The sequence below is a fragment of the Nothoprocta perdicaria genome, unplaced genomic scaffold, assembly GCF_003342845.1.
Source record: "Nothoprocta perdicaria isolate Ctin4 unplaced genomic scaffold, notPer1 scaffold_131, whole genome shotgun sequence".
NCBI classification, from domain to species: Eukaryota; Metazoa; Chordata; class Aves; order Tinamiformes; family Tinamidae; genus Nothoprocta; species Nothoprocta perdicaria.
The window spans coordinates 1-20,970 of NW_020454439.1; positions in this window are offsets into that span (position 1 = coordinate 1).

Consider the following 20,970-nt stretch of genomic DNA (forward strand, 5'->3'; position numbering starts at 1 on the left):
AAAAAAAAAAAAAAGGAAAATAACTTTGTTCTTCTTCTTGAGGAATTAAAAAGGTGGAATGGTATGTCTTAAAAAGTGGAGATTTTTCATTAACCTAAGCTGCTTTGTCAGGTACTTTATGCCTATCCTGTAGGCATCTTAAACCCAACTGCCAAGTTGAATTGTCTTTGCCTTAGAACTCGTACATGTATTTCCAGCAGAATGAAGTGATGCTTTTAACATTCTGAAGTTGATACTTAAACAATTACCCACAAAAACAGAGTGAACTTGTGTCTCTAGGATCCGGAATTTGCAACGTGATGCCCCTAGTGCTGATAGAATTGAACTGGGTGAGAATAATGCGGTACTGAGGTGTAAGCAGGGGAGTTAAACTGATTTCTACAGTGCTGGCAACAAGAGATATGTTTGCATTTGCTGGACAATAAACCTTTGCTGTATGCTATATGAGAACGAACAGTTGCAGGAGAATGACCTTCATGTACTGAAGCATCCTCCGAAAGCACAGAAGCAGATCCAGCACAGGCTTTCCTTCTATTCCATTACTGCTGCCTGAAGCACAAATATATGTAGAAATACATAGTTGGAAGGCCTGAAATCACACCTCCTAACTGCTCCTAACAGTTCCAGCCGTGTTTTGTCATATGTTGTTGAGCATGTTGAAAAGAATTTTGGTTTCAGTGGAGGTACTGAAACATTCCTCCCTTGAGCTGTGTTTCCATCAGCAATGGGAATGATTTTTTTTCTAGAGACAAATGCAGTCTGTGCGTTTCAAGTATGATTGTTTGTACTCACACCTGCATCACAATATTGTTTATAGATTTACTAAGTGTTTGCAACTAGAAATTAGCCAGAGAAATAGGTTTGTTGCTGTTTATTTAAAATGTCTGTGATAAATAACTTAAAAGCATGCACTTTAGACATGCTCACTTTTCCCTCTTTCATTTCTGGGTCCTAATGCAGCCCTTTGAGCCTTGGAATATTTAGCTGGAATATTTAAATGTGGAATTTTTCAGTTCTACTTTTGGCTAGAGATCATATTTATAGTAATAAAAATAATAATTAAATTGCTACAACTACTAAATAATTATGCTATAATACTCCAACCTGCTTCATGTACCAGTCAGTTGTGTTTGACTTCTGAGTGCTGTTGCTTCCTTCTGCCAGGAATCTGGGATTAGTGTTAGGATATCAGTTTCCATAAGACAGACTATTTCATGATCTTGGAGATAAATTGGCTTCAGAAAAAAAACGGCAAAAAAACCCACTAAGTGCTGAAGTTTGATCATTGAAGCTTGATCAAAAAAAGATGTACTCTGCCATCCTGCTCAGATGCTGAAATAGAAGCTATGGAACTGAATAAAATGCCTTAATTTTAGATTTATTTCTTTGTAGAAGGAATGAATGTTCTTTTTATTCTCTGAAGGCTTCTTTAGCCGTTTTAATCCACTTCAGCTGTTTTTAGCCTCTGTCCCAACCTATTGAACTGTCTTGCTGACCATTCCTATGACAATGACTTAGAGTTATTTCAGCTAGTGTTTTTATTAATAAGTTGTAAGTTATAGGGCAGTCATATAGGGGGATGCCACAGGTGCACAGACTATTTCATGTTTTTGCCAAGTGAGGTTTGCTTTCTGCCACTGAAGTTTCCTTTTTCTGTGTGAGGCAGGGCAGGAAGAGGTGGTACAAAAGGAAAGACTGTTAGACGTAAGCTGTACACTAAACAAGATTGAGGCTGGAAAGAAGATAGATTTAGATCAATAATGAATCAAGGTTATGGCAAATTCTTGTTAGAGTGAAAGACAGATATATGTATCTATCTTTATATATTAAAAAAAAAATAAAAAAGAATACTGCCTCTAAAGGAATTTGGAAAATAATGTGGAAAATAAGCTAGTTCATTACTTTCCGATTCAACTTTCTCTTCCTCATTACTTGATGGAGATTTTTATTTACTCTGTTTTTTAACTGAGATGTACTCATTTATTTCTTGGTTACTTCAGCTTTAGAAGTTTTATCACATATGGTTCCACATTCTAGTTGACAGATTTAGTTGAGAAAAGCAGAGAAAATCAGACTCTGTCTACGTATAGACATTTACCATATAAAGACAACAGAAGTGAATAGCTTGGCTTTTTTTTTAACCTTTTAAAATTGGTGTTATTCTTAAGGAAATGGTCTGTTGCCCAATATGGAGTGTCTTAGGTTATGTCCTCAGAGCAATTTCAGTACCAACACTGAATACAAAACTACCTGGGGGAAAAGGGAAATTGCACAGGATCATCATCTAAAGATTCTCTAGAGCTTTTTTTTTTTTTTTTTTTTTTTTTTTTTTTTTTTTTTTTTTTTTTTTTTTTTTTTTTTTTTTTTTTTTTTTTTTTTTTTTTTTTTTTTTTCAAACCTTAGTTAAATATGTAGCCCTGTGGGGTTTTTTTGTTTGTAAATTCAACTTTCTCAGAAATTTTGCAACAGCCATTAGGAAATATATAATAGTAAGCACATCAACTTTTTAAGGAAAAATATGCAACAAGCTTGAAAGAGTTCTTTAATGTCTTGGAAATCTGTTTTGAATGATAAACAGGAAAACATTTAAGTGCAATCAGCAGTAAATGTTACTTTTATGCTAACAGCACTGTAGTTAGCTCTTTCTTGTTAGCTCTTCATATTCTGTGTGCTCAACAGGAAGTATTTTTGTCACTTTAGTTATCTGTGGAAAGTACACTTTTCCATTCAGTTGTATCACTCAGATATTGCTAAAAAGCATTATAGTGTGATACTGTTAGTATTCCATTGTGGAATCAATTGTAGACCTTTTTTGGAAGCAGTACGGGTTGTGTTGTTCGTAAGAGTTATGAGCAAACTACAGTAAGCATAGAAGTAAGAAATGAACTCTTGGATTAGTCTAAATTTAAATGAAATTGTATTCTGAATCAGTGTTCCAAAGTTTCTGGGTATTATTCACAGCTTTAAAACCGAGCTGAATAAAATGAAATCATCATGTTTAATAGCTGAAATTCAGCTTTGATCAAAACTTTGACTTAGGTCTTTTTTTTTTCCTTTTTCCTTTGTAAATTTTAGAGGAGTGCAGATACCCAGTATTCTTAAGCTGACATCTCGTTGGCCTGAAGTTCAAAAACAAGCTGTCATGCTGAATTGCAAAAATGATATGCAGCATTGCAGTAGATCAGATTTACCCTCTTCAGTTATTAATACAGCTAAGCATGCAGAAGTCTGAAGCAGCGACTTGGTTTGGTCTCCACTCAAAGGCAACCTGATCTCAGAGACTTGGTCTTACCTTACTTTGAAGTGTTGAGTGCCTGGGTAGCTGCCATGCACCCTCAGTCCCACTGAAAATAGTGAAAATGGCAGGTTGGATTGGGCTGCAAAAGTGCTCCACTGCGAGGTGGATCCCAGAAGGAATTTGGTGCTGTTACTTCCACCCTAAGTCAAAATCTCAGGAAAAAATAGTCAGTCCAGTGAGTATTCAAATCTGACTGCTTGTGAAAAAAAGGTGCTGCCATGTGTATATATATATTTTTTTCTTTTTCTACCCTAGTTATTTCAAAGTTACTTTGCAGATTATCTCAGTACATCAGCTAGAGGTCAAAGAAGAGCCAGTGTCCTTCCCCCGGAACCTTCACCGCAGCTCACACGTGTCAGTGATGCTTGTCAGTACAGGCAGGCCCCACGGCCTCCCTCTGGAAATGCTATTTGCAGTTTATTCTATATTCACTTAATGTGAAAAGGAGGAAAAGCAAATTAGAAGACCCTCCTCCAGCATCTGACCAAATGTCATTTGGTGTCCTAACCTGACAACTTAAAACTTTAATTTCACAGAGGGAACTCCTTGGTTTGAAAATTTTACAATTTACAAAGGACTGGTTGACAGTACAAACTTTGATTAAGATAGACGATCTGCTAGTCTTTTGCTAGGAGACTAGTCTACACCAATTTTTGGTTTAGACCATTTGATTTACACCAATTGATGCACAAGAGGTGTGAAATAGTTATAGCTGTGTGGAAAGAAGAGAAGGATGGATTTTTTTACTCTTACTGGTGAGTCACTGGGTTGCTTAAAACCCTGCCACTCTGATAACATTGCCCCTGGCAGAATGCACAGTGCCCTGTAACCGGAATGTTAAAGATATTAAAAAGATGTGCCGAGTGTCTTCTTTATTTATTTTTAATTCATCAGGATCTGAATGCAATTTTAATGGTGCAAAATTGAGCACTGAGAAATTAAGATATCTTGTGGAAAATGCTGAGCTCCACTTTAATATCATGCTCCATTTTAATCGGTCCTCAAATGATTTTCAGAATCATAACTACAACAGAAAAATCCACATACAACATGCATAGTGTGACCAGATTTCATATATTTCCTAAATATGCTTGGACAGACATTCTTCGTGATTTTGCTAGATTTTGTCTTTCCAGAATCAAACGCATAGTATAAATTAATACATTAAAATAAATCCCACAGGTTGATCATGATTATTTATCATGAGAAACATGTTGCGCTTTGAAAAATAATCCTGAGCGAGTTCTTAATTTGTTTTTCATAAACTTATAATTGCTCTATTGGATTGTGTTATAATTAGCCAGTTTATCAAAAAGCACAAGCATAATCAAATGCTTCTTATTTTGACATGCAAGCTCCTGTAATGTACCAGCACTCAGGCAGATGGGAAGTACATCAGTTGAAAACCTGTCCTGTGAATGTGGATACATAAGAAACCATTGAGATTTTCATGGGCTTTAAGAGAGTATTTGCTGTTTAGTATCTCTTTCTGCATTTCCACTTCATCTGTCACTAGCAGCCTGACATAGTGCCTCTCTTCGGATGCATTTTGGCCATAAACCAGGAAAACCCAAGTCATTGCTCAAGCAAAGTGTACATAGAAGGTGGAGGAATGTGAAAGGAGCCAAAGTAAAATCTAATCAGTTGTGTTTGAAACTTCAGATCTCTCTTGCTTGTGATGTGAAAGCACCAGAGAAGTTTATCCTCCACTTGGTAACTTGGCTCTGTGTTCCTAGTGCCTATGTGGCATAAGGATTATCTAGTCTCCAACTTCTTATGCAGTTGGCAGTAAGCGAAACTCACAGGATTTTTGGCTGCCAAGATCGTGAATCTGACTTGAAAGGAATATATTACCCAACACTCTCTGTGTCTATAACTGAGTGTCCTATAAGAGAAAATTAACAGGAGTGGTACAAAAGCCAAGTTTCAAAGCATCCATGAGCTCAGTCTTTAAAGTTGAAATTGGTTGGTTTCAAGTTGTCTTCTCTTCTGGTTTCTGAGAGCTCAACAGCATAGTGTGATCATTTTTTCAACACTGTTTTAGTGGCAACTGAGACTTTCATTTAACGATTTTTCTGTAGGAATCAGAACACATTTGTACATTTGCAAAAATATCAAATTTTAAACGGTAAGAAAAATAATCTTGAAGTACATTTCTATGTTTGATGACTTTTGATAGTTCACTGTCACAAAAACTTTCTGTAAATCATTCTGTATTTCTTATTATTTGCTTAATCAGATCAGGCTTTGCTTCAGACCAGTACCCTAATCCTGACATTTGGTTTTCCATATGGTCTTCTGCTTATGCTGTTCTCATACTATTTTTTCTTTGAACCTTCTTCATTTTATATATATCAGGGGAAATAACAATGACAAAATCCATTTATTATAGGAACTAAGAGAGAAGGAGGTCTCAAAAGTATGAATGCACATACTAATTTAGCCTAAAACAGCATGGGTGGTTTCTCTAGCACAATTACATTTGGGAGAGAATATGAATGTTTTCTGCAAACGCTGCAATAGGGCAGCCACTAGGGAGGTATAATAGCTTTTTAAGTGAAGGAGTAATTAATGGCGTAATAATAGGTGTGTATAAACTGGTCACGAATAACTTTGGACTGTAAATTATGAGCAAACATTTAACAAAGGGAGCAGTGGCATTCTGGTGCATCCAGACTGTTACAGCAGGAGGAGGTTGCACGTGGCCCGGACAGTTAAAACCATGCACTCCTGCAGAGCAGCTCCCTAACTGCGAGGCAAAGGCAGGGATGCTGCTACCTTGTAGCCTCTTTTCTTGTCTTGTGTTAAGCTTGTCCTACACTGTTTTGTTTGGATTTTTTTTTACAGTTCAGAACTCAAAGTTAAATCCTATCAAGTTGAAGAAATACCCATTCATTTCCTTTGTCTATGGCAAAGATTATTTCAGATTTATTGTTATGAGATTGATGTATAAACAGAGGGATTATCCCTCTGTTTATATTCTGATTATTAACTTGTTATTAATAATTAGTAAAAAAAAAAAAAAAAAGACTGCACACAGTCTTTGAAATAAGCCATGTGAGTGATACGATATACAGGCATAGCGGCTTTTATCCTGAGTTTGAATTATTCTGCAAACTACAGACCAATTCCTTGACAATCTTGTAAATTGAATTTCTTCATATGTCAACAAATACGGAAGAGATCTTGACAAAGCCCACATGCCACTTAGCAAGAGGCTGGATGGACCTAAAGATATAGCAGTAGGTAGCATGTAAGCACCTAAACCATAAATGCCAGAACCATTACTGGCCTCTAGTATCTTCCCTTTACATTTCGATAGAAATGCATGTGCCATAATGATGCATCTTGTGCTGCTACTTCTATCGTGATGAGAAGGTTCTTTTGCTGTTTATCTTTTCTTTGTGAGACACTGAGGTGATGTTTACACTAGCATGGATGCGTATTCTGGTACTGACAAAAAATCTAACATGTAGTTAAGAAACAGAGTCCATCTGGGCATCAAAAATTTACACTCCCTCTGCAAATCACCTTTTCTTCTCACCTCTACTGCTTTGCCAGGTGTGCTTATTTTATTGTGACTGTAAGAAATTTGCTTGCAGTCAGTCTTTTAGTTTTCATTCCCTAAGGATTGAGGGAATCACAGCGACATTCCCTTGCTGCTGTGAGAAGAACCAGAGCCTACTGCAGTTGTTTAAGCACTTCTCTTCCTGTGTTCTTGCCAGCTCAGTAAGCAAAATGCCTCTATGTGCTTGTCAGAGACCTTTTCACTCTTCTCAGTTTTCTTGCCAGGCTGTTCTTAAGCCAGATTTTCCAACCCTTGCGTTCATCCTTGTATCTCTGTTAACTGATGCAGTTAGCAAACTCTTGCAATACAAATATCCATTGATCTTTTGTCACATGCTGTATGTCTTTGTGGCTATTTGAATCGTTAGATACATACTGTTGTCTTTTCTTTATATTCTTTTTTTATTTTTTTTTAAATTATTTTCTGTCCTGCAAAGGTGGTAGTTCTGTGTCTGTAATATTTGGCCTGTACTTGCTTCTCTGTTCCTTTTGACTTAAAACAAGGATATAAAAAAAAAACAAAAAGCACAATTTTATCTTTGTTGAGCTTTTGATACTGGACCCATTGTGTAAAAATACAGCAGGATCTCTTTTTAATACTTCAGTGCTATAAATGAATCTGGCTTTGAGCAGAGTAATGGAACAGTGAATTTTTTCCCTACATATGCTGTACTTGTCTTTGCATTTGTTGTCTAAAATTCAGTGATGAGTGAAGATAGAATCCCCAAGAGGCAGAAAAAGAGCTATGTAGTTTTAAAACTGAACCTTTGCAACCTTGCAGATATCAGAGATTGATACTAAGTCTTTTCATAAATCACGGGTTCTGTTTCTTTTATTAAACATGCATAATTACTTTTAACGTCAAGTTATTGTAACTGAAGGTAGAGGCAGCTTTTCCCCTGGGAAGACCTGATCTTTCCACAGAACACTCTACAGCGCAACCAGCTGCATTGGGGATGGATAGATTTTCTCTACATTTTCCAATACGTGGAGTCTGTTGGGCAAAATAAGCATATTAAAATCTATAAGCTGTCTTTTTTGGATTTAACAGTGTGTTTGCCCTCAGAAATCCCCTGTAGATATCTCTTCTTAATATTTCTGGAAAAACATATCCTGCCTGCACAACAGGCTGACTCATTAGATTTGGCTTCGCTTCCCAGGTACAGTTCGACGTATCCTCTCATATGCCTTATCTGAAAAGAAGAGCTGTGAATAAGCATGTGCTTACACAAAGTCCTAAGAGCTATAGGAAAATCAAATGGAAAATTTTCCATTACCTCAGGCTTGCTCTGAAAGTCATCGGACTTTCTTCATAGCTATCAAATGTGTGTTGGGGATTGCTGTCTCATTCAGCACATTCCCAATGATAAGCATCTCAAAGCTGTGTGAACTAGTTTCAACAGCTCATTAAATACAAATCTGTTAATGTATTTTTAAATGCAGCTTTATGATATAAATTACTTATAGATACTAAAAGAATGTTTAAACAGAAACATTTAAATCCATTGCTGAATAAAATCTAGGCTATATATTTGTTGGATAAGTACAAATTAACATTTGCTATTACTATGATTATTTAGAGTTAAAAAATATTTTTCCAGCACGATAACATGTAGAAGTGGGGTTTGTCCATACGGCATTTAATTTTTTTTCTACTGAACTCTAATTAGTGATATAGTATATAGCGAAACTGGAAATCTTCTGTTAAAAAAAAAAAAAAAAAAAAAAAGCCAACCTCCTTTCATCTGAGTTTGGAGGAAAACAATGAAGTAACTTCTTTTTTAAATTGAAAAAAAGAATTGTGAGATTGGATACACTACATCATTTCTGTTTGGTACATTAATAAAGATATCTTAAAAAGCAAAAAAAAAAAAAAAAAAAGACTTTATTAGGAAGAAGTAGTGCCTATATTAACTTCTTGTTAATGAACCAGCATTTTTATGTGCTTTGTTGGAGAATAGAGAGTTCTAAATGAATTTTGGATGAACCTTTGCTACAGATTTGAGCAAAATCCTTTCCTGGATAATATTGCTGGGTAGAAACCTCACTATACCAGTTAAACAAGTGTTCACATGTTCAGTCAGTTGTCCTGTCGCTTCTTTTTGCTATCTCTGGCTTAGAGAGAAGATATAAGAGAAGGGGAACCAGCTTTACTGGTGGCAGAGCTGGAAGACCAGCACATCTGTCTCCAAGGAGATAGTGCACTTGGTATCAGGGTTGCTTGGATGATTTGCACCCATCTTCTTTAGGATACTCGTGAGAAATAGGGGTTATTACCAGTGACTTTCATGATAAAGAACAGAAGGAGGCTGGGTTACTTGTTTATTTGCATTTATTTCAATGACACAAGTTGGTTCGTTCGGGAAACAAAGAAACAGAAAACAAATTCCCAAGATGAGTCCTTTCATCCAGCTCTGAAATTCCAGCTTCCCGACTTTATCACTTACGTGCTGCAGTCTCGCCATGCTTTGCTGCATCCTTTCCTTAGGAGAAACAAATTGCCTATTGCAACCCATTTCACAGAAATGTTTGCAGTGTCGGAGTTTGTATGACTGATAATTTAAAAGTTCACTCAGGCTATCTTTACTTTCATGTATTTCTTTGTTAGTTTTTATCTGCATTTCTGTTTTTACTTGTCCTAGAAGATGAATCTCTGTTCTTAGTTTCTTTACAGTTTAGGATGACTGTCAAACTCTACAGTGACTACCATAGGATTGTGTTTCTATAGCGGTAAGCAACTCCCCTGCCTGGAGGGAAGTACATTGCCAAGTGTAATCGTGTCCCACTTTTGCCTGGGCACTGGTAGATTTAGGGGCATGTCAGCAGTTTCATTATAATGCTACAGTTTTATAAGTTGATGAGTCCGCAGTGGAGAATCCCATTGGAATAAGCTTAGAAAACAGAATCTTAACCTAAAAACCTGACACTTTTCTGTTTAAGAAAAATCCTAAAGTTAATTTGACCAGCTGTACGTTGTACATCTGTAGAGGAAGATACTCAGAGATGTTACTGATTAAAAATGAAGTCTGACATAGAGTCACCACAAACTAGTATCGAATTGCACCTAATATTGGCCAAAGAAAAAATAAACTTTGAAAAGCTGTTGCTGTAGATTCAGCATAAATATTTTTGAAGGATACTTATCCAAGCATCTGTACCCTGTATTTTAGTCGTGGATTTGTATCCTCACACCACTTGATTTTGCGCTGTCATCCAGAGGGACTTGGACAGGCTGGTGAGTTGGGCACAGAGGAACCTCATGAGGTTCAATAAGGACAAGTGCAGGGTCCTGCACCTGGGGAGGAATAACACCAGGCACCAGTACAGATTAGGGGTCGACCTGCTAGAGAGCAGCTCCACGGAGAGGGAGCTGGGAGTCCTGGTTGACACCAAGTTAACCATGAGTCAGCAGTCTGTCCGTATGGCCAAGACCAGTGTGATCCTGGCTGCATCAGGAGGAGTGTTGCCAGCAGGTCAAGGAAGGTGATTCTGCCCTTCTACTCAGCTCTCGTGAGGCCTCGCCTGGAATATTGTGTGCAGTTCTGGGCTCCCCAGTATAAGAGGGACGTGGAGCTTCTTGAGAGGGTCCAGCGGAGAGCAACAAAGATGATTAAGGGAATGGAGCATCTCTTGTATGAGGAGAGACTGAGTGAGTTGGGCATGTTCAGCTTGGAGAAGAGAAGGCTGAGAGGGGATCTGATTAACATGTATAAGTTCATGAAGGGAGAATGTAGGGAGGAAGGGGCCAGGCTCTTCTCAGTGGTGGCCAGTGACAGGACAAGGGGAAATGAATGTAAGTTGAAACACAGAAAGTTCCATCTCCAGGTGAGGAAGAACTTCTTTCCTGTGAGGGTGACAGAGCAGTGGAACAGGCTGCCCAGGGAGGTTGTGGAGTCTCCTTCACTGGAGGTCTTCCAAACCTGCCTGGACACCACCCTGTGCCCTGTGCTCTGGGTGTCCCTGCTTGAGCGGGAAGGTTGGACCAGATGATCTCTAGAGGTCCCTTCCAACCTTGAATATTCTGTAATTCTGTGAAAGGGATCTCCATGTGCGAAGGCAAAGGCATGTGGAGTAGAGTAAGTCATATTAAGTATGCGACCAGCTTGTGTGGAGAGACAGGTGCCAACATGTTGTTGGAGAGGAGTTTTGTTCCTGCCCTCGGCTGTACAGGGGTGGGAAGTTGTCATAAGGGACAAGAGGAATCAGTTCTTTTGCCTCATCTAGCTGTTCCATGTTCTGTGCTATGCCCTTAAACACTGCTGTTGAGATCTAAGCTCTTTGAGTTTCGTGAGACAGAGGTGTGTGGCTTTGGAGGTCACACATTATCCTCCATGTCATGTAGATATGAAATTTTGCCAATCTTAATGTTTCCACAAACTATTCTTCCATGTTCAAGTAGCTATTCCACTATGGCTAACATGAACAGATCAGAGTTAAGGTCTGTGGTGACCTCTCATGGTCTGTGGTGAAGGTTTTACTTCCCTGATTTTTTTTCTTGTTTTGCTCTTTTTGTAACCTGAAGTTGGGTATCACTGTGTGTGTTAGGAGAACGAAAGGAGATGCATTCTGTACGTGAAAAACTAAGTGTATCTAAGAATCACCTAAATCAAAGCAGGAACAGCAGAGACAAAGTCTCTGCTGGATTGTTCAAATCTGCTGGATTGTTCAAATAATGTGTGGAAAACTACAGTGCCTTCTTTTTCAGTTTTAACTTTTTTTTTTTTTTTTAAATAGAGTATCAATAAAATGAAAATGATACAAAGAACACCAAACCAAAGAAAGCTCTCCCTCTCAGTGAAATACTAAATTAAAAGATAAAATGTGCATATGCAACAGAAATGAATGGTAGAGCTTTGCTTCACACTCCTTAATCATTTCACTTAAATACTTTCCCACGTGTAAGAGTCGTGGCTAACACAGCTGAGTTAATGCTGATCTTAGAAATACGAAGTCCCGTCATGGTGGGAGTTGCCCCGCGTGCTTGCCCGAGTGTCCTGCAGTGTGTTTGCATGCGAGGCAGACAGGGCTCGTGGAGCCCAGCGTCTCTGCCTGCTCTTCCTTCAGTGCAGCCCTCTGCTCATACTGAACAGCCGCAGTCCCGTGTCCCTGGGTCCAGGGGAAACCACACGAGACAGGTGGGGTTTTTCCGTACATTTTCAAGATTTTTTGAAGCAGGATTCTAACAGAAGCTTACTTTACCTCAGCTTTTTCTCATTGTCCACCTAAAAATGTTCCCCCTCTGCCTCTGTCTGTACCTTCCTGCCTTTTTGGTGTATTTCTACCACTTCTCACAGGCCCACAAAAATGTATTTCTTCATTCAGATCTATGCCCACCTCTTTTAGGCTTCTTATCAGGCACGGAGGAAGCTCTTTGAGTGGCAGAGCTCTCACACAGCCCAGAGCTCAGCACCTTCTGGCTTTCCATTGTGACTAAACTTCTAAACGAAGGAGTATCTGTAGTTAGCCTCATGTTATTTGAGGATGTGCTTCCAACTTACAACATTTATGATGGCAAAAGCAGATGCCTTGGGCTCTGCTGCAGTTGTGTCCCCATTGCTTTGCTGGTGGAGCTGCCTGCGGCCCAGTCGAGCTCTCTGACAGAACTGACAGTTGGAGTGTTTTTAACCAGGACATTTTACTGATGAGGCTTGCGCCACTGCTCCGCAAACAGACTTGGCCAGAGCAGCTGTGATCTGTGGCAGTAAGAAATAAATGGAGATAAGGAAGAACTCTAGCTTTTAAACCAGCACTTTGCCGAAGGAAGGCTTTATGGCCGTGCCCTGAGGGGAAGGAGGTGGTAGGAGGTGGTTGCGCCCAGTGATCTCCATGAGATTGGGCAATTTTCTGGCCTGTTAGTAAAAGAATAATAATACATTTTTGTGATCATTATTGTGGGGTTGTGACTAGAGGATTCAGTCCATGATTTTACACTGTATTGAGTTCTGTAGCAGTACTGGCTACAGTACACCTATACAGTATACAGTAAGGTATTCAAGATACAGCTTGAGAAGGAGCTCAGGAAAATGTTCTTTTAATCTGAATCTCTTCCTTGAACAGGTTCAGAGCTGTGGTTCCAAAAATAGGTTTGTCAGCAAAATTAGCACATCAGTGCGTTGCAGCACAAGGGTTGAAATGAGGGGCAAGAGAAAAGACAGGAATAGTCTGAACTGATACTGATTCTAGATATTTTCATCATGAAATCAGGGCTGAGAAAGTCATTATTATAATGAACTAAAAAGAAAAAATGTTTATATGTAACTAGAACAAAAATCAAAGTGAACCTTAGTTCACAACACACTGAATACTGTAACAAGGCCTTTGGCTTTCTAAATTGTCTGAGTATGCTCTGAGAATTTTGGCTATCCTTAGCTTAATTAGTGATTATTAGTGTTTAAAGAAAAAAATTGTCCTGATCTTTTTAGATTATGTGATTTTGGAGGAAGAATAGCATTTGCAAGAGCAATGAAACTCAAAAAAATCTTCATGCAAGTTAAAGATGAAGGGGTCTTTTTTTGTCTTGTATGCCAATATCACAATAGAAATAAGTATTATTTAAAAAAAACCCACATTTTTGCTGTTATTTGGCTTCCTGCCATGTGACCTTCAGTTTCTGAGTATTCACCGAAGAGCAGTTTGAACTGCTCCTGCTCTGTAATATCAAGTACTTTTTGATCTACAATAATAGTCCTTTGGATACCACTAAGTGGCTTTTATTTTGCAGTACAGCTAAATAAGTCACTTGGCTAAATAAGTCACTTGCAGTGTCACTTGGCTGAAATACCTATAAGTGGACATGAGATGTATATTTATTACTTCTAGTTTTTATAGGGAACTCCCCTCCCCCCTTTATTTTTCCAGTTAAGAATTTGCTGGATTTCATTGACATCTGCTTTTAGGACGTTTTATTCTTTAATAATCCATAATTTTTAAAAATAATTTCTTTGTCTCTCTTGAATGGGCAAACTAAAAATGACTTTCTCCAGCAGTAACAAAAGAGCTCTGACTGGAAACTTGATACAGCTATTGCACAGCTCTGCTACTCTTGCATTTCCAGTCATGTTCACACATTTTATGTATTTCTTGTACATGCGAAGACCTACTATAGTTGCAAAGTCTAACATTCAAGCCATACGAATTACGTTGGATAAGGCTGCTTCTGCAACTTTACTTTGACCCCACTTAAAATATGCAGTAAGAAACTTTTTAGTTAGCTCGCTTCCGTAAGGCTACATTTCATTCAGTGCATGAAAAGGTTTGTGCATGAGTGGTAATTCAAGATGATACCATTTTTTTCTTCTTCACTCAAAAGTGTAGTTGTAAGCCTAATTGATTGCTTTAATTGTGTAGAACTGCGGATTTCCATGTAGCCTTTCCTGTGGCACATATGAGAATGCCTCACAAATGCTTCTTTTCACATCTGTTGTCTTCTTTTATCAGCTTCTGCACTTGGCATGCTGAAACACAGATATAAAAATGAAAAACATTCACCAATGTCAGTTCCCTTGGCTGTGCTGTGTAATTTCTTAATTCACAACTCCTAGTGTTTAGCACTTTTATGTAGTAGATCCTTGGAATATCAAGTATGATACCATGAAAATGAGAGCTATGTAGCTGGTAGCCATCTGGGAAATGTTGGATTTCTGTTACTGGCTGTGATGAAATATGAATTCTGTGCTAACGTGAAAGCTATCCAGTTCAATAGGGCAGCATTTCTTCCTTTCCGATGCTCTTCTTTCCTGTTTACTGCTTTATTACATTTGTTTTATGACTTCTCTACCAAATGAGCTTGAAAAAATCTACCTGCCTCATATCCTGAGGCTCTACTTTAGAACCACCCTGGCCAAACATCATTGGGAAAATACAAAACAGATGTAATCACTATGACAAACCTTTGGAAGGTTTCATCAGCAGGACTAGGAATTTTGTATTCATCATAAAGACTTAGGCTGAGCCAGTATGACACAAAACATGGTCATCCGTGGAGGAAAACACCACACAGAAATAACTCTTTTTTTTTTTTTTTAATTTTCTTCTGAAAATTTAGAAAAGAAATTTTTAGAAAGAATTTTTTTCCCCATTTTAAGAAATCATTTTGCTTGTTCCCCTCCTCAGCTTGTCAGATTCTTTTGTTTTCCTTTCTGTTGCTCCCAGGTTAGTCCTTCACTGCCCCTTTTCCTGCCCTCTGGTTCATCTCCTGGTTTCCCATTTGATCCTAACTTCCTTTCCTAGCAAGGCTGAGGCCTAGTTTGCTGTTTTCCACCCCTTCTCCAGCTATCTCCATTTTCTTTCTTTGACTTTTACTGTTTATCTAGCTGCCACGTTTTCCTTTCCTTTGCATTGCAGTTCCTTCCTTCACCTGATATCCACTCTCAGTCCGTTCTTCTCAGCCTGTTTCTACTCCTTGCTCTTACTTTTTTTTTTTTTCCAGCTAGTTTCATTCTCTCTTTTCTCATTTGTCTTGTATTATTGTCCCTAATTTTAAGCCCTAGTGCAGAACTGGCACCATTGTAAGCAGCTGAAAAGCAAATGGTAACTTAAAGTGAAACAGCCAGTATGTCTTCCAGATAGCAGCCCTTCTGCAGAAGATCAAACATCTCCAGATAACATAATCCTTAGGACACGATATCTTTCAAAATTGAGAACAAGCAACACTTTAAGTGGAAGTTTTAATCAAGAACAGTCTTTCTTCCTGTGGAAAGACTAAAAAAAAATGCTTTCATAAACTTTCAACCTCTTTTAAGCACAATCTGCATACAGATTGTATTTATCTCTTTTTCAAAAGCAGTATGAATTACTCATGGTAGTATGTGAGAAACCCAGTAAATTGGAAAATAGGTTTTCCTGTTTGACTTGCATGTCTGCGTGAAGGAAAATATCTCTATTAAGATAGAGTCTGTTTTGTGGAGGAACACTCTGTAAAACTGTACCAAATTATTGAGCTCTTGATAAAGAAGGAATAATAGATTGTGCATGAGCAATTTTGTATTACCTTAGTTACTTGCACTTTACAATTAGCTGTAAAAATGAAAAGCACATCTGGTTTGGTCACCTTTCTCTATGCTGGTTTGAATTTTGGTTTCATTATCAGTCATCCCAAAGTCAGTTCTGTCTTTATGACACCTCATGCCAAAATTAATTTTTAATTACATGGTTCTCAGTCCTTTCCACAATGCACTTATATTTCATTAAAGGCATGAAGTAATTTTAAAAGTTATGAAGTGATTTCTCCTTGCCTTCTCCCTTTTACCAGAAGCTTCTCTGTGTGATATGTGATATGAGAGTCACACCTTTGGCTTCCGTTACTCTTGCTCGTAGAATGGTCTTACAGACAGCTACAGCTGATACCCTTGATCATGATGTAGAAACAGGTCTATCCAACAGAGTTCTCAAAGAACATTTCCTTGCTTAAAGTACTAGTTCTTTTCACTGCTACTAGCCTGTGCTGCTCCAAGGTTTTGTTTGTTTGGTTTGTTTTTATCTGCTACTGGGGTAACACTGGAGCCAAAAAGGATTTATTTGTTTTGCCTTGGAAGACATTTATGCATATATAAACAAAGACTGCTTTTTGAAAGTCATTGTATGTCTAGTTATAAGTCATTAAGCAATTCAGCTCAGCTGGAAGCCTAATATAAATGTAATCTAGTTAAAGTAGCATCCTACTTGTGTTCATTGTCAGATCCTTAATCTCTTTTTATTTCTTTCTCCTAATAGCTTTTCTTTATTTTGTTCCTCTGCTCCATCTTCCTCTGTTTCTTCAGTGCTCTTTCAAAGCAGACCCCATTTGGAATGGCTCTTCCTGTACTGCAGAAACCCAGTACACTTTCTCATCACAAACACTGAAGACAAGCACGTAAGAAAGGTTGGCCAAAGATACACCCAGGCATAGATGGCAATGCATATGCTTTGCTCTAGAGCAAAGGCTGCCCCAGACTTTGCTGGAGGCAGCTTGCGCATGTGAGGCAAGTTAAGGAGCAGCTAGTGAAGAACAAGCTACAATTAGTTGACTATTTAAATCATTTTCAGAAGTCTCCCTTTATTGTATGTGTCTTGACTGGATAAGGTTATTGCATTTGTCTTCTTCCTGACTGAGAAAGTCAAATTGCCTGCACTCTTCTAAAAAGTGCTATGATAAGGAGGAGGTTTGGATGACTCAAACATGTGGCCGTGGAAGCAGGTTTGACTCGTGTGGTACACTTCAAGGTTAGGCTTGTTGTGCTCCTTAAGACTGTGCTGATCCAGTGCAGGGCTTTCCAGCAGGTGCCTTCTGAAAAACAGTGCTCATAGCGTTTGAATGCCGTATTTTTCCTTTGCCTGTCCTTCCTTTTTTTTTTTTTTTTTTTGCCATGTTTGCACCTCCCTTTCTCTGTCACAGTCTCCTCCCAAATAAACAACTAGTAACTATTTTGTTCCTATTGTCTTCAGTTTTGCTGCACGTGTAGCAACATTCAGTGTTTCTGATAGGGTTACCTAGGCAATTGAATGCTAGCAGTCAATTGGGTATATGTTTGCATAGTTCAGTTAAAACTTAATGCAAGAATTGTTTGCATTTCACCTGGTAGGGATATCTTTAAACTGCCTATAAATATTGAGCAGTGAATTGAGAACAACGGTCAAGTATCTCGATGAAGGTACTTGGTCTTGACTCTGCATTCTGAACCTTCAGTGACTTCAGTGGCGAGTGGATGTGTGACACAAATAAAGACCAAGACTGTGTGCACTTTCATGTAGTAGGGCAGAATATGTATTGTATCCAGCGGAAGCAAGATAACTGAGTTGCTCTGAGAGAATTGATAGAGGCCTGTGGTCTCATGAAAACTGTAGTGGGATTTTGTAGTGAGAGCAGGTGACACAGACCTGCTCTGTTCTCCGTTTATTTTATTTTAATTTTCCTATTATTTTCCTTAAAGCAGTTCTTCTAGCAGTGCTATATGCCTTCATACTTTGCTGAAGTACCATTCCAGTAATTGCTCTGGGGGAAGAACGCTGCCTACTGAATCATCCGCTTAGAGTAATGAAGGAAAAAGGGGGAGCTGAAGTAGAGTAACAGTGGTGCACTCGGGAGACATAATATGTCCCTGCATGGTTCTAAAACTACCAAGAGCCAAAGGAAAGTGTTTCTAGCACAGAGAAAAAATCTTTAAGGAAGGGATATGCCACTCATGAGCATCAGTCATGATGGTCTGAAAGGTTAAGCATTCTGAAATTACTCAGGAAGAACACTCTCAACAGAATATTTTATTTGAGTTTCAAATATCATGGAATGATGATATGTATATAGTAGATATCCCAAGTAGTGTGTTATATGTTTCCAAAGTAAGAGTAATTAAGAAGCTCCACTTTTTTTTTCTTTTCTTTTTTTTTTTTTTCCCCTGGTTCATTTGACTGTCATCTTAAATGATAGACCACTTTGTTTAAATGTATTTGTTTTTATAAAGCAACCATGGTCATTGCTTGTTGTTGCTCTGAGACAGTTTGTCTTTTGCTTCTGTGAGCCAATGCTCCGAGTAGCTTCAATGTGCTAAAGTAGCCCATTGTTATTGTCAGTACTTTATACCCCATAAAGATAGCACATAATAAATCATGCCATTCATTTAGAATAGCTGCACAATAATAATGTATTATTTGAGTTAACTGAGATAAGTAATCATACATTAATCTGTATAAAAGCTGTATATGAATAGAGAACACTTCTTTAATTTGCTTTCCTGTTGTTTCTCAAATGTATATGTAAATAGCCAGTGGGTGAAGGATACCTTGCAGTCGCTAATACTTCCTAGTGATAATCTCATGTGAGGCATCATCTGAAAGAGGATACAATACATATAAGCATTCAAGGCAGCAATGAGTAGACCAATTATATGTGGGGAGATAGGTGGTGTATTTATAGATTTATAATTCTATCTTGGAAATTGAATCTACCAGCTCTACACAAATGACAAGTCTGAAAAAGGTTAATTCTAAAGCTAAGGCCGAAGGTGGGATGTCTGCTCTCTTAGAGGTAGTTAATCTGGTCTTCAGGTGGTGGCATCAAGCTAAAACTTTCTTTGTCCTTCTTTGATAGCAGCGCTATCAAAGCATGGGTGAGAACTGGATGAGAGGAAGTCTGTGGAATGAAAAAAGAAAAAAAACAGTTAAAGGAGGGCCATATAGAAAAGCCATTGTGTTTGTCCAGGCTTGAACAAAGAATGCGCAGGACTGCAGGCACCTAAAATTTTGGAAAAGCAGGAAATTTTGGAAAAACAGGAAAGCAGTAATGCAATGGAAGGTGGAGATGAAGGAGGCGGTTTAGCAAGCAGCTTCTAAGAGATATTCACTTTCTCAGATTCTGCAAGAAGTCCCCCAAACTGAATTGGTGTATATATATGTATATACACACACATATATACATATGTGTATATATACACACATATACATACACATATATATACACACTATATATATGCACATATGCATATATATCCATATATATATATGAAGATAGACATATATGTGTGTGTATATATATATGGATATATATATGTGTCTGTCTTCATATATATATATACACACACACACGAATTTGATGTTTACAGTGATTTGATCTAAGTTTGCCAGAGGGCATTGTGCTTGTTGGCAGTAGTGGGGAACTAGCCTCAATACCAAATTTTTGTTCAGTCATATGAAGGCAATTTCTGTTCTCCATCATACTTTATACTGTAAATATAGAGTTGTCCATATGGTGTCCATATGTCCATTTGGAGTTGTCCATATGGTGAATCATATTCATTATTGGGAAACAGCATACAGACCCCGAGATGAAGCACAGTTTACATTTATAAAAGAAACTTTCTGTAATAGAATGCTAACAGTCAATTATGACTAATTCACATAAAAGCTTAGGTTTCTAATTGGATGTGTATATTTTCCAGTTGTCTAGGGTAGATAAAAAGGCTCAATACATGCCAAAGATTTTTTTTAAGCTTTTAAAGTTTTTTTATAGTTATGAAAAACAATATAGTAGAAGACATTAATAACAAAAACAACTCTTCCTGTTGGGTCCTTATGCCTTTGTAATGACAAGTCATAATGAAAAGATTCATTTCAAGCTCGCCGTCTAAGATGAGACTTGAGGATCATTTAAGGTTCCAGTTATTATCAGTTTCTTTTTTTTTGCATCTATTAGTTTGTATGTGCTAGTAACATTGAATATTTACAAGCAAAACAAGCTTTGCCATCAATATGGAAAGAATAAAATCAACATGTAGGTTTATGGAAGCAAGAAAATACAAATTCATGATAGTCATTTAATCACATGTGATTTGGCAGTTTCTTAGTCTCAGTCTGGAGTTTATTTAGGACTTAGTGTAGAAATAATAATTACCCACATTTTTATTCATTAGTAAAATAGGGAAGAAGAATGCAACAGCATGCATTTTTCAAAAATAAAAATTAGGCTTCCTTTATTCCAGATCTGCCTAATGGATTTTATACCCCTGGGTGTGTCATTAGCAGTTAGTGTAAAAGTTCTGTGACTATTGAATCCCACACAGGCACTTTTACTTAGATAAATGATTTTTATTCCCTCATTTTCTCTTGCAAAAAATAAAGTATCTAGTAGGATGAAAATGAATTCTCCCTACCTCTGGGCATCAATTATTAGCAGTCCTGTCTAAATAAAGCACTGCATTCAAAATAAAGATTAATAATATTTAAAGGTAAAATAAATGGTAAAAAATAATTGCTCATAATTTCTAATCATAATTTCCTTTTTCCGTAGTATTTTTTGTGTGGAAGAAACTCATAAATATGCAAAAATAACAAGCTAGTCTACTCAAGTACCACGATAACTATCTCTCTCTTTCCAAAAGGGGAAATGTATGTTATTGAGGTGCAGTGATATTTGAAACACCTTTTAATGCTGGACTTGCAGATCAAATTATCTGCATTTTATGAGTTAGTAAAGCAGCAGAAGTGATCTGTAGCAAGCAGAGGCGCTGGCATGGAAATATGAGCTTGAAGAGCAAACTGGCATGTTTGACAGTGCTTTTGAAAATGTGGGAATCTTTGATTATCCTGACTAATTAATTACTGAAAACCTGCATCTGAAATGTCTGTCTCAGGTGAAA